Genomic DNA, 15,722 nt, shown 5'->3' on the forward strand with positions numbered 1-15,722 from the left:
CCTTGTGAGGACAGAGATTTTGCCTTTCTTATTCACAGTTGAATTCCCAAGGTTGAGCACCAGGCCTGCTAGGCATTATTAAAGATTTGTTAACAAATGAATAAATTGGCAGCAAGAGGGCTTTTCTCTGATAATACTGTGACCTAACTCAGGTCAGCTGCTCACCGCGCAAAAGCTAATAAAGAGGCCAAGCTGGTGGAAAGGGAAGTTTGCTTTATTTTGGATGCCAGCAACTAGGAGAGAGAGGGAGGCGGACCTCGGTCCAAAGGCCCACTCCCGCCAACTGACAATCAGTGGGCAAGAGCTTTTATAGTCTGAGGGAGGGGGATACATGCAGAGACAGCATAGTCAGCTCTGACAGTTATCTTGAAAGTGGTCATAGGTGGTCTGATCAGCATCATTTTATTTTAGGTGCACTTTATCTTCAGTTCCAGGGTCAGTGTGTTTCCATTTCTTTGAGGCCAGTTCTCAGAACTGTTGTAGCTTTTGTCATGGCCACATTCTGCTCATCGTGTAGTTAACTCCTCCACCTAGGGGGGTTTCAGTATCTATAAGATATAAGACAGCTCCCCAGTTACGGCTCAGAAGATTATCTATAGCACCTAAGAAGGAATAAAAGGTCCTTGATGATGCTTAATGACTACACTAATATTATTTGATCTTTTTTGACTGTTTTCCTTGTTTCTGCATGTTCTCATTTCTTTGATTAAACTCATTCTTTGGGTAAAGTTTTCCACAGACAAAAGGCAGGCTGAAGACATAGGGGGCAAGGACCACAGGGTCCTGCTCCATTTCAGTAAGAGGTTTTCCACATAGCTTCTACATATTTTTAAGCCCCAACTTAGTGATTCCACTTCAGAAGGATTGGTTATGAGCTCAGGTAACTACACAATGTCTCTGATTTCATGTGAAACAACACAGAATCTAGGTAAAAACTTACCTTCATCAGTTGCAGCCTGGGAGATTATGCCTCATTTTTTGTCTCTTAGATTCTGTTCTGAGAAGAAAACAAACAAAAATGCCAAGTGAAATTGACAATATTGTTGGTTTTTGAACAACATGGGGCTTAGGGGCACTGACTCCCCATGCAGTTGGAAACTCGTATATAACTTTACAGTCAGCTCCTTATTTATGGCTTTGCATCTTCAGGTTCAACCAACAAGGATTGTGTAGTACTGTAGTATATATTAATTTTAAAAAATCCATATGTAACTGGGTCTGTGAGGTTCAATCTCATGTCATTCAGGGTCAACTGTAGTTAAAATGGGAAAGAATAGATTTGTGAAATACAAAGAGAAAGAACTACTTGAATGTGGAGGAAATAATACAGGAATATTCTTGATTATTTTGAGACGTAAAGTCAGGAGCCTCGTTCTGTATTTGCACTTTCTGAGATTTCCCAATCACTTTTGGGTTAATTTGAGTTATGTGAGACTTCAACTTAAATCCATCCCCTGCCTGAGGTCCACCGTGATGACAGCATCGAAAGCTCCTGAACTCCTTCACTGGAAGGCATGCCAAATTTACAAGCATCCATGGAACCATTCCCTCTGAAAGAAATCAAGAAACTAGCTGAGCAACTCCTACACATTGGGCAAATGAGAATACACCACATTGAAAGGGGTAAGGAAAGCTGAGACACGCCTTGGCAATACAACCCAATCTCGGCACCATGGCATACAATTGGGAGGGAATACCCAACTCCCGGTGTCACCTTCAGAAGCAAAGGATTCGGACTGCACATCTGGTGCCCCTACTATTAACACTTCCACTTGAGGGGCAGGCCCCCCCACACTCAGTCCTGAAAGCCAACACGGTTTATGTCCATGAGACCTACAAGGCTACAGTAAACAAAGGAGCGCTTCTTAACAGGCATGCTCACACCTGTACACTGTTGGGTATTGGTTTGATATGATTCAAAATCCACTTGCTTTTTGTTCTAATGAAGTTGTTTATGTTGAGAAAACTGGGTCAGGATATCATCATTAGCATGAACACTCAGTAGATCAGCTATTGACAGGCCCAGCTGGGAGCTTATTGATAAATAAGCACTTTGGGGACTTCCCTAGTGGCCCAGTGGTTAAGAATCCATGTTGCAATGCAGGAGACACAGGTTTGATCCCTGGTCCAGGAAAATCCCACAGGCCATGGAGCAACGAAGCCCATACACCACAGCTACTACGCCAGCATTCTAGAGCCAGTGAGCCTCAACTACTGAGCCCATGTGCTGCAACTCCTGAAGCCTACCACCTAGAACCCATGCTCCACAATAAGAGAAGCCTGTGCACCATAATGAAGAGTAGCCCCCACTCACTGCAACTAGAGAAAGCCTGCAAGCAGCATCAAAGACCCACCACAACCAAAAAATTAAGTAAATAAATCAATTAAGTAAACAAATCTTTTTTTTAAATAAAAGAACTTTTGTGAAAGAGTGATTCTGGCTAGAGGATTTTAAGCTTTAAATATTAAGAGATTTGACCAGCAACTGAAAAGTGTTTAGCCTGGGGAAAGCAACTTTTCCTTGCTAATCGAAATAGCTTTCCAAAGACCTTGGGGCATTAGCTCCTGGCTGGGCAAGGTGATTCTTTGCCAGAAGTGGTGAAAAGCATGCAGAGGCCCCAAGAAGAAAATCATCTTTCCCATCAAAGCTGGCATCTTTGTACCCTAGCAACAACCCTAGCAACAACGGACTTTTGCTTTTGCACCAGGAGTTGGACATCAGCTCACGGTTAGCTAAGCCAACTCTCCCAAGAACAATGCCTAGAAAGGTACTCCTTCACTAAATTTGGGCTTTATTCCTTTTATCTCCCCTTGCCTGAAACAATATTGTGATTAGTCTGTTGATGGTTTGGAGTAGATTATTTCTTTATTGGCTTATTAAGAGATATTATCCCATATACTATTGGCTTGTAAAATTATTACAATTCCTGCAGTGAACCTGTGCTAGACAAATTATTGACAAAGCATTCTCTGTGTCTGAACATAATTTGCTGCCAGATGAAGCATGTATTAATACTACCATCCCCCAGGGCTCAGCAGAGAGAGAGCAAGCAAAACCTCTCATCTCTCAGCCGCTTCCTACAAGGGGTCTACCTTCATATCCTACAAGTTCTGCCTGAGGATCTGACTTCTAATTTTAGCACACATCTACGGGCTGTGATCTGCCCTGGAGAACAAGAAAATGTGGACATTTCCTCACCTTCTCCTTCTGGATTTCTATTATGATAAAACGAAGCTGCCAATATCTCCCTGGAAGGAGCTTACTAACACATCTGGTGCCCCAGACTTTGTAGCTGCTGCCTGAAGGATGGATTCCCCAAACCACACCCATGCCTATCTCTATTTTGAAAGTCAGAGATAATCTTCGACAAAGTTGATAAGCGTTCTTTTTCCTGTTTACCTTATGCCACCCAACTTGGTGGCACCCAAAGAGTTGGCAGCTCTCAGAAACATTTTCACATTTTCAACATGTATGATATTTATCTTTTCACTTTGATAAAATAAGAACGTTTCTAAAGCATAAAACTCTTTGCATATATCTAACCACTCGCTAAATAATTCCAACCAAAGCTTAACATACCCAAAGGCTAAAAATTCTAAGGAAATGATATAAGAATATAATTCAGTATGGAGACTGAATTAATGACCTAGTACTAGTAGATCGGGGGCTTCCCAGGTGGCACAGTGGTAAAGAATCTGCCTGTCAGTGCAGGAGATGCAAGAGATGCCGATTCAGTCTCTGGGTCAGGAAGATCACTTGGAGTAGGAAATGACAACCCGCACCAGTATTCTTGCCTGGATAATCCCGTGTACAGAGGAGCCTGGTGGGTTACAGACCATGGAGTCACAAAGAGTCGGACATGACTGAAGTCACTGAGCATGCATGCAATTTATTGATGGAGACTTATTTTCCACCTGACAATCTGTTTGATTAATTAGACATTTTTCTGTATCAAGTTCCAGGTTAAAAGTACTTCCGTGGTGGTCCAGTGATTAAGAATCCACCTTGCAGTGCAGGGAACACAAGTTTGATCCCTGGTTGGGGAACTAAGATCTCACATACTGGGAACTAGTGCACTCACATGCTCTGGAGCTTGCATGCCACAACTGGAGAGTCTGTGCATCACAAGGAAAGATCCCACATGCTGCAACTAAGACTGAATGCAGCCAGAAAAAGTTACAGGTTAAATTAAAAACTTACTATTACCTCAAGTAAGGAAACATGATAAACCAAAATTGTCTTAAAATTCCCTAGTCTGTCTTATAGGGTTATAAAAATATATATACTAGAAACTCTAAAATCACTAAATAAAGTTTTATTATGCTACCCTCCATTACTACTCATACATGTAAGTAAGTTGTGGAGGGAATGGAGGAACACATTTTAACTTATCTGCCCTGCCTTTTTACTCTGCCAAACTCCACCTCACACTAAGATGGAAAATCTGATGAGGTGCCACATCTGGGGCAGAATTTCTTTCTGGTAACTGATTCAGTTTTCATCTGAATGATTATTGATGGCATAGAAGTACTCCTGAAGTCAAAAGAACTTGATGTAATGAATCCTTCGTCTCACAGGATCAGAGTATTGCAAGGTTTTAAAGTTATGCCAGTGATAAAATTTAAAACTATATTGAAAATGTGTCTGAACTCTCCTTCTGCTCTGAATTCACTTAAGTGTAAACATACATCTAAATAAGCCATACCACATCCAACACGGCATACACTAACACTTAGTATATGGCCAATCTCTCTGCCTTCATCTTCCCTCACAGTCACACCTTGTGTGTTTACTTCAAACCACTTTGTGATTTGTGATTTTTCTTTTGTGCTCTTTGCTCCACACTTTCTCTTGCTATTTATTTTACTTAACATTTACCTCTTGGCTTGTCCAACTGATCATGTCCCATTCTTCTTGAGACTGGGATGAAATCCCACTTCTTGGAAATATTTTTAACCTACCAACTCACCACTCAAAACTCAGTTAGGTCTCCTCTGTGTTTGTCCCAATAATAAGGGATTACTGCGGTAATCCCTTGTGTATGATCCTGTTAGCACATTTCCTGCATGGTATAATAATAAATTGCATCCTTCTCTGAAAATAGCTCAAACTTCCTTAATTTAGATATTATGCTTTGTTCATATCTATATCCTGATACAGATCCTGGTACATTCAAGATCTTTGTTGATGAATAAGCCACTGTTTAGCTGAGATAGGCAGTGATTGTAATCTCTTACTCTCATCTCACTCCTTTGAGGATAACCCTCTAGAAAGATGCCCCCTAGAAAGAACCAAATCTATCCCCTTATGGATTCAACTATAACATTCTCTATGGATATAGAGATTCTACTTGTATCAGTCATCATGTTCTTATTTCACAAGGACAATGGAGCTCTCCCCAGATTTGGAGTGTCATTAGCCTCTTAATGAGCTAGTGGCTTCAGGGATTGACTTACTCAGCTCAGTGTGTGATAAGTGGCATACAAAATGAAGTCCTCGAGAGAGAGCAATCCTACCTGTCTGATGTTCATCTAGGAAGCACCTCTGAACCATCCAGGAATCATTGGATATCCTCTTATAGAGTCCAGCTACCCTGGACAACAAATTGGCTCCTCCCACCAGGCATTGCTACCCTGATCAAGACCAACACAAATCAGTTTTTCCTCTAATTAAGAACAGCAGCCTAAATAGAGTTAGGCTTTCTGTGATGGGAAATCTTTCAGTGCTTTGAAGATTTTTGCAAAGCTTCATTAGATTGCCTCTGATTTTACCTTATTCCAATTTAAATTACTTCAGACATTTATAGGACATTCAGTATATGGACTTTCACTTTAGGAGAATTCAGATGAATACTGAAATACTAGCAGCTGGAAATATGCGTAAATGAATCTAAGTAAGAGTTTTTGAGTGTTCTCAGCAAGGCCCTGGGGAAGAAGAAAGTGAGGGAATTTAAGCCATTTCTTGTGAATACTGGTAACTTTCTAAAGGAGGTGTGAAGTAACACAGTGTGTGACTGCATTTACCATGACACAGCCTCATGAAGACAACACATCTGGCATTTACAAGAGAAGACTATGTTTCTTGATTTAAATTCAGTAAGTGTTAAGATACCCTCTAGGTCGTGCTTGTAAAGCTTAATTTCTATTCATTTAAGAATTTCCCACTTCTTTAGAAGATAGAAGCCTGCTGTTTAACTGTCTTGAAGGAAGCAATCTGACTCACTGTTTCTAACCAATTTTTAATCAAGAGAAAGCTGCCTACAGACAGAGCAGTTCAGAGATGTTCCATATTTATTTCTTCCTGAAATGTCTTCCTGGTATCTAAAATGTGCCGAAATGAAACAGACATAGGGCTGCCAAAATATCTTCATGAAATACCTGGGAAACAGTCACAAAGATGCTAGAGTGAGTTCCAAGTTCATATCAGCTGTCTGAGACCATCTCTCTTTCAGATTTAAGTTCTTAGATTTTTTCAAAATTTTCCTCAAGATTTCTGATTCTTATTTTATCAGAGTTCAGTTGTTAATTTGGTTACTCTTTTTATTAACAAGTATTTCCTCAGTACATACTCCCTGAGGCGCTGTGCAAAGCATTGGGACACCAAGTTAAAATCATGCTTCCCATTGTGTACAAATACATGCATGTGTGCGTGTTCAGCCATGTCTGACTCTTTGCCACCCATGAACTGTAGCCCACCAGGCTCCTCTGTCCGTAGCCTATTCCAGGCAAGAATATTCGAGTGGGCTGTCATTTCCTCATCCAGGGAATCTCCCCTCCAGATCCAGGGACTAGATCCGCATCTCCTGTATTGGCAGGCAGAGTTCTTAACCACCTCACCACCGAGATACAAATAATATCTTCCCAAATCACATACTATGTCCATGTGACTGAGTTGGCCATTGGGATACAAGAGGAAGGCTTAACATGACAACTTCCTAGAATTTCCTTGAACATACAGCTGATACACAGTCTTTGTACCTTGTGTTTGATCTTTTCTCCATCCTGCCTCCTGGAATGTAAATACCATCTTGGACTTTAATATCTAGGGTAGTACACACAGTGTGGCATGGTGACCTAGAAGGAGCTTAAGTCCCTGAGAAACAGAGCCAGCTTCAGCTCAGTTAAGTTGTTCAGTCGTGTCCGACTCTTTGTGACCCCATGAACCGCAGCATGTCAGGCCTCCCTGTCCATCACCAACTCCCAGAGTCTACCCAAACCCATGTCCATCGAGTTAGTGATGCCATCCAAACATCTCATCCTCTGTTGTCCCCTTCTCCTCCTGCCCCCAATCCCTCCCAGCATCACGGTCTTTTTCAGTGAGTCAACTCTTCGCATGAGGTAGCCAAAGTATTGGAGTTTCAGCTTCAGCATCAGTCCTTCCAATGAACACCCAGGACTGATCTCCTTTAGGATGGACTGGTTGGATCTCCTTGCAGTCCAAGGGACTCTCAAGAGTCTTCTCCAACACCACAGTTCAAAAGCATCAATTTTTTGGCACTCAGCTTTCTTCACAGTCCAACTCTCACATCCATGCATGACCACTGGAAAAGCCATAGCCTTGACTAAACGGACCTTTGTTGGCAAAGTAATGTCTCTGCTTTTTAATATGCTGTCTAGGTTGGTCATAACTTTCTTTCCAAGGAGTAAGTGTCTTTTAATTTCATGGCTGCAATCACCATCTGCAGTGATTTGGGAGCCCCCCAAAATAAAGTCTGACACTGTTTCCAGTGTTTCCCCATCTTGGGATCAGACACCATGATCTTAGTTTTCTAAATGTTGATCTTTAAGCCAACTTTTTCACTCTCCTCCTTCACTTTCATCAAGAGGCTTTTTAGTTCCTCTTCACTTTCTGCGATAAGGGTGGTGGTGTCTGCATATCTGAGGTTATTGATATTTCTCTTGGCAATCTTGATTCCAGCTTGTGCTTCTTCCAGCCCAGCTCATGATATACTCTGCATATGTTAAATAAGCAGGGTGACAATATACAGCCTTGACGTACTCACCAGCATTGAACTGTGTACTTTCAAATTTGCAGGTGAGAAATGCTATGAACACTGGGGGTACATGCATGTTTTCATCTTTTTCAGATTTATGTCCAGGGATAGTATTGCTGCATCATATGGTAGATCTATTTCTAGTTTCTTGAGGAACCTCCATACTGTTTTCTAGTGGTTGAACCAATTTATATCCCCATCAACAATGTAGAAGTGCTCTTTTTTCTCCACATCCTCGTCAATATTTGTTCTGTGTGAACTTTTTGATAATTGCCATTCTGACAGGTGTGAGGTGATACCTCATTGTGGTTTTGATTCCCATTTCTCTTATGGTTAGTGACGTTGAATATCTTTTCATGTGCTTGTTGGCCATCTGTATATATTCTTTGGAAGAGTGTCAATTCAGGTCTTCTGTCCATTTCTTGGTTAGGTGGGGTTTTTTGATACTGAACTGTATGTGCTGTTTATATAGTTTGTATATTAATCCTTATTGGTAAAGTGATGCAAATATTGTCTCCCATTCAGTAGACTGCCTTTTATCAATGATTCTAATTAAGAACTTTAACAAACTAAAAAAAAAAAAAATTTTTTTTTACAAACGAGAATATATAATAGTGAAAATAAGAATAATAAGAGTGCTTTCAGAATGAGTCATAAGGAATTGGGGCTGCACATCTTTGAAAAAAGAAATTTTATTTTATTTATTTTTTTTTTATTCAAATGATCATTACCTTATTTTTAAAAAATTTTTTTCAATTATTTTTATTAGTTGGAGGCTAATTACTTCACAACAGAGAACAGCATATATATTATCTAGGCTGAAAAAAGAAATTTTAAATGGGGCATAAATTCTCAAATATGTGAGAGAATTTTATGCATAAGAAGTCTGGATTATCTTGATTCACTAGTAAGTGGAGAGAATGACTCCTAGGATTCCAGCCTGAGGAATTAAGATGCACTAAAAGACAGTGATGTTGTTTCCTATGTTTTCTGTTCAGCGGTTACTGTTGATTTTGGGGGCTGGGTAGGTAGATGTACTAGTTTCCCAGGGCTGCTAGAACAAAGTATCATGAATTAAATGGCTTAAAGAGCAGACATTTATCGTCTCACAGTCTGGAGGTTTGAAGTCTTAGCTCAAGATATCCGCAGGATACACACCTCCTGGGGCCTGTGAGGAAGAATCTGCCTCTTCTGTAACTTATAGTTGTTTGCTAGCAATTGCTGGCCCTCCTTGCCTCATGGAAACATCAGCTGAAGCTCTGCCTTCATCTTCACTGGCATTTTCCCTCTGTGTGTGTGTGGCCAAATGTCCCCATTTTATAAGGACACCATCACACTGGATGAGCGGTTCACCTTACCTCAGTATGACCTCATCGCAACTTAAAACAATTAAATGAAGTGTTAGTTGCTCAGTCATGTCCAACTCTTTGTGACCCCATGGGCTGTAGCCTGCCAGGTCCCTCTCTTCATGGAATTCTCCAGGCAAGAATACTGGAATCGGTTGTCAGTCTCTTCTCCAGGGTACCTTCCCAACCCAGGGATTGAACTGAGGTCTCTTGTATTGCAGGCGGACTGTTTACCACTAAACTACCTGGAGAGTTTATTGGCAATTGCCCTATCTCCAAATAAGCTCACATTCTGAGGTACTGTTGTTAGAACTTCCACATAGGATTTTTGAAGGGACACAATTCAACCCACAACAATAGGGAAGTCACAGTTCAGGAACTGACCTTGGCTTGTATTGGGTTTCATATATGTCTGAGACACCCTTTGATAATCCCAAATGTAAATTGTCTGGTAAGTGGTTGAATAAAGGAGATAGCGTTTTAAGGAGAGGTCAAGCTGGAGGTACAGATTATGAAATTAAAAATCATAATTATATAGATAGTATTTTATGGCCTATGCATTGTTGATATTAATTAGTGAAATAATGGAGAAGAGAACTTAGGACTGTATATTGAACTTTATTGAAGAAAAATGAGAAGAATCACATTCATTCATAATATTATTTAACTATCTGTAAGGGTATAGGGAAGTACTATATGGAAGGCAGGCATGAAACTCATTAAAGGAAATGCTATAACATCCTCACCTTTCAGAATAAAATATGAAAATGACAGAGGCTGACCTTCACCCTGTTATCATGTCACTCTATTTCTCTCTCATTCTTTCTCATTCCAATAACAATCAATTTAAAAATCCATTTCCTACATAACACAGTGTGCATATTTCTACGTCAGATTGACTGGAGTTATAGAGGGCAAGATTTGGAATAAGGGTATTTTGGATGGAAACTTTAAAAAAACCTTTAGATTGGAGAACTGATAGAGTTATTCCAAACTAATCTTGTTTTCCACCAGCCACCAAGGACCTTTTCATTTTTAGTTCAGTTTTTCAATCCTAGTTTGGAAAATCATGTAATAAGTTAACGTGCTGAGACCAGAGTCAGATTCTCTCTGTATTTATGGACAAAGAACCAACATATATTTTGGACATTTCTGTGAACTACAAAGGAGCATGATGACTTCAAAAAATCTGTGATTTGATGCAAAGGGACTACTGTGAATCTTATTTTGCCCGCTTCTCAGGAACCTAAACAGTCTTTGAAATAAGTACACAGGTCTATTTGGATCCTTCAACAAAATGCAAAGATGAAAAGTACCCAGTACATCGCTGCCTTGCTCTTTGAAAGGAATCTCTCATCTCTTTGTGGTGGGCTATACTTTGACCTGGGTCATTCCTGTGCTTTTGGCAATAGATGATTTCTGAGAATCATTCTCACTGTAGCTCTTATTGAAGCAATCAGCATGCTGCATCAATTCAGGGGAATTATCCGTAATGATGCAAAACCTTCCATTGCCACCATTATTTGTAACTAAAAGCTAGAGAAACTAGCCCCTAGAAGCATTCTGCCTCTGCAGCAAAGTTATACTCATTAACTAAAGCATAGAATAATAAGTTTAGCCAAATGCTCTGGCCTATGGGTCAGAAAGATTGCCATAAATACATAAAGGAAAATAGCCTCTGGGATTTCATAAGGGAGGAGAGAAATCAATGCCAATTTGGGAGTGATGGAATAAAGCCTTTCTCCTTCCTACAGCACAGTGACAGGAAGTGATGAAATGGCTCAATTTTGCAATATAAAAGGAAAAGTTAATGAAATCCAAAATTTTGTATATCTTGAAGATTTTTTTCCTCAAATAATAAAAAGTGATCCAATTTTTACTTCCAGGTCAGGATGACCTGAAAAGTATCAAGTTAATTGGCACTGATTACATTTACATGATATATCAGTGAAAATTGAGACACTGTCAATATATTTTCACCCAATATATTCAGTCAATGTATATACATTCATGGCATTGCCTAGCCAAGTGTTTTTAAAATATTTACATGTGACACTAGTTCCTTGGGATTTCCAAACATTCATAATGTTTGTTTTTTAAAAAAGGTTTTCAGACATTGTACATAAACAGTTGTGCATGTCCTGCAACTGCTCATTACACTCTAGGTTTAATGGAATGCCACAGTTTTGATGCCTGGTCATATTTATAAGCGGTTTGCTATGGATGGGGCTATGGGGAGCAATTTTATCCTAAGCCTGGATGTGAAATCCAGGAGCTTCAGCTTGCAAAAAGTAACTTTTGCACCAGGGTAAGGTGATTAGGCTGAGGTTTCATAGTGACATGTAAGAGGCTTGAAGAACACCAGAAAGACCCCTTCCAGGGTAAGCAGAATAGCAACATGGGCTATTCCATTGTGTCTCCCAGGAGGAACTGGAGACTTGGGAATTCAGGTCCACGAAACAGTTCCACAATCTGCTAAGGCCTGTATGTTTTGCTGAGTCTGCCATGACTTCTTTAGGATTTATTTGTCAGATTGCTCATTTTTGGCAAGACGCTGGCCTGTTACTCACAAGAAATGTTTGACACACAATTTGGAAAATGCTCTGCTAAGCAAAGTTAAACAACTCATTTTACTTCTGGATTCTGAGGGCATCTCTGGTAGCTCAGATGGTAAAAATTCTGTCTGCAATGCAGGAGACCCAGGTTCAATCCTGGGTCAGGAAGATCCCATGGAGAAGGGAATGGCTACCCTCTTTAGTATTCTTGCCTGAAGAAATCCATGGATAGAGGAACCTGGTGGGCTACAGTCTATGGGGTCACAAAGAGTTAAACACGACTGAGCAATCAACACACTCAGCTCTTAATAGGCTAAAGTACATTGTGTCACCATGAAGAAATGTAAGATATATGATTTCCTAAAGTTATTGAACCAGAGAACCTCCTTTCATATAATATTTCGTGACATTGTCCATGTACACATTTCAAAAAATATCAACTGCACCAACACTAACTTATTTCCTGTACTCCTACTACATGCCAGACAAGGTTGTTAAGTGCTAGAAATCCTAGGAGAATAGCTATCCAAGGCCACTGCTCTGAGAAGTCTCATTTCTAGACCCAGGTTCAGAGACAGTAATAAATAAGGAAAAAAATGAATGAACAAAAGAATTTAATTCAGTAAGCAGGACTATGAAACATATAAAACAAAATTACATGGAAAATTACATGCATAACTTTAGGATGGGTGGTCAGATACACAGAAAGACATGAAATGGCTGCTTCCTGGGTTAAAATTTCAACTTTAGATTCCCCATAGATTTGAATTAATTATTTAAATCTTTGAAAAATCTTTGGTAGAGTTTTTGAACAATTTCTATTTTTCTTGATAGGTGGAATAATATAAGAGCAAAATGAGAATAAATGTATTAACAACAACAAAAAGAGAACCATCGCAAATTCATCCTCTGACAGACAACACCAGCAGGTAAAAACTATAGGGATTTCTCTGTAAATCATACATTCACAAGACGTTATTAACTTAACAAGTGAGAAAGCTTCTGATGTATTTTCTGTAACAATAGCCACTTCACAGTGTGAATGGGGACTACCATTGTGTTCACTTACAATTCCAGAAGGAAAGGCACAACTTGGCAAAACAAAAAATTTCTTTGGATTCTAAAGTCAAGTGCCATTATTGAAAGACAGACTTGAGAACAGTCATGATCCACTCTTAAACACAGAGGGGTAAAGACTTCTCCACCCAGAAACATGAGTCTTTCTCCCTCCTTGTTAAATCCTCAAAAGTAATGCTTTGTTGTCTGCTTAATATCATCTGTATAGAAAAGGAATTAAGAAAAAAAGGAATTCACAACAATATCTTGAACCTCCAGCTGCTCCCACCAATATATCAACTCTTAGGTTTCCCACAGGGCCTAGGAGCAGTTCAGCAATCATCAAATAGGAAAACAGAGACTAATCGCTTAAAAAATGACACATGAATGAGGTAGATAAATTAAAGCTTTCACATCTAGTACTTGCCTGTTCCAACGTGGTAGCATTCATGCAATACCAGAAAAAAAAAATCTTCATAATCATTTGGCATTTAGTCACAATCAAGGGCATTTTGGTACAAATTAGTACATGTACTTACTAGTATGTATAGTAAGAAAAGACACTCTCCCTTGAGTTTCTTTCTTCAAGAATGGACACCCAGCTCTTCAACAGGGTAGGCACTGGTGAGCTAAGCTACGTCATCTGAGATTCTCTGCTCAGGTATTCACCTCTCCTGGTTTTAGGGAGAAGAAGGCATCTGGAAAGCATCTGGAAGATCTTGGCACTCTTGGGGCACCACCTGAACTGTGGTCAAATAAGCAGCAACACTCACGCATTGACTCTCTAATGACTAAAATCATTCTACTTGAAAGCATCCTATTTAAGATTCCAAGGCTGAAAAAAATTTGGAATTCTACAACCGTGGCTTTAAAAAAAAGTACTTTCAAAAAACAAAAGAAAACTGGGTTCTGGGTTGGGAGAATACAAAACAGGCCCCTAAATAGACCACAGACCTTGTGCATTTACCTGCATACCCATCACCGCAGAGGTAAGTATACAGTACCCCCAACTCAGCCCATTCCTCAGAATCTCTCTTCTGGGACTAACCCCAAGGATCTCATGGATGGCTCACTGCCTAACTGCCTGCACTCCAGGCCTTCTCCAGAAAGCGAGGATGGATTCGTCCTATCCGGGATGGAAGCAAACCATAATTCCCCAAGGGTTGGTGGCTTCCAAGGGAGTGGGACACTGGAGCTGGGGTCAGAGACCCTGAAACTGCAGCAGCTGGTAGAGAACATCCACAAGACCACCATCAACCCCAACGAATGTCTCATTTGCTACCCTGTCCTAAGCTGCGAAAGCTCCCTCGAGAGGCGTCACTGTACTCATAGCGGGGAGAGGCCGTTCCAGTGTAAGGTCTGTGATCAGCCTTCTCCACCAAAGGCAGCCTGAAGACGCACCTCGGGGTCTAGCCAACCAACACGCGGGCAAAGACACAGCATTCATGCCGGATCTGCCGAAAGAAGTTTACCAACATTTGAATGCACATGGGCGGTCAGATTCTCAGATGCCTCTGCCGGAATATCCCTGTAGCTTTATGGGTCCTGAGCCAAGGATGATCAGGGGAAATGGCGCCCTCTGTCACAGGGATGTTGTCGAAGTCATCGATGTAGATGAAGTCTGCGCCCAGGAGGCCCCCGGGAGCTCCTCCAAGGTCTCCGAGCGCTTCCCGGCACCCACTTGTCATCGCCTTCTCTAGGGTTGGCCACTCTGGCACCCCTAGATGTCCCAGTGAAGGCGGGTCTCACTACTCTTGTCCTGACGCTGCAGAGCAGCAGAGAAGTGGGTTCCGTGGAGCGCAATGGCTTAGCCAACGACTCTTCCTCCTCAGTGATGGGGGACACGGAGGATCCGGTATCTGAGCGGAAGTCCAAACACCCTGGAGACCACATACTTCCAGGAAGTCTTCCTCGCCAACAGCCAAGGGAAGGGTATCAAGTCCAAGTCTCCTGATGCTGGCGGCAAGGTGGACAGCTCTCAGAACAGCTGCACCGAGATGATGGAAGGTTGGAGTAGTGTCCCTTCGACATGTATCCAAGTCCAGCCAACCTATGTCAAAGTTGAAGTTCCTGGTGTTGCTCATTGGTCCTGAGACCATGTCTCCACGGATGACAACTTAGTTAGTGGCCCAGACAAGCAACAGGGCTCAGCACCCATGAAGTCACAGGGACTCTCTGGTAGAGGCATCTGGGATTCTGACGGACACAAATACCACCCACTCTCCGCTTGATGGGCATTTGGATTCTTTTGTTGTTGTTGTTTTTGCACTCTAATCTTAGGTTTATTCAACACAATTCTTTTACTCTACACAACAAAGCACAAACACAACATTATCTAAAATGCTACAAAGTTACAAAACTCAAAACAGAAAATTTATAGTACTGACTGCACATTAAAAGCCAAAAAAAGCAATGCACACGTTGCCAAGGTAACCTACAGGACCACTGTTAATATTAACACAACAAGGAGTTCTGTGATGACCCTACAGAGCTGTCACCTTACCGCTTTCAGGGAGGAAGGGAGACATGGGTGTGTGTTTGCGCGTGCACACGAGTACATGTGAAAGGAACCATTTGGGCAGGCTGGGACTGTATCACACCACCTGGAATCCTTTGCTTATCCCCAGTGGCTTTGCCACTCACCTGGCTCTCAGGAACTAGAAATATAGAAGCTTTCTAGCAGAAAACTGGAGGGCACCTTTGTAAGCAGGACTCCCAAACCAACACCTCCTGCAGTTGGAACTCTGCCGGCTTGAAAAGTGACAGAAGTG

General features: G+C 41.1%; 1 pseudogene; it reads left to right on the forward strand.

The window, feature by feature from the left end:
- The first annotated feature begins 13,738 nt into the window (after positions 1-13,738).
- Positions 13,739-15,072, forward strand: LOC136167511 (sal-like protein 4 pseudogene; annotated as a pseudogene).
- The last annotated feature ends 650 nt before the right edge of the window (positions 15,073-15,722 follow it).

The sequence above is a fragment of the Muntiacus reevesi genome, chromosome 4 (assembly GCF_963930625.1).
Source record: "Muntiacus reevesi chromosome 4, mMunRee1.1, whole genome shotgun sequence".
Lineage (NCBI taxonomy): Eukaryota > Metazoa > Chordata > Mammalia > Artiodactyla > Cervidae > Muntiacus > Muntiacus reevesi.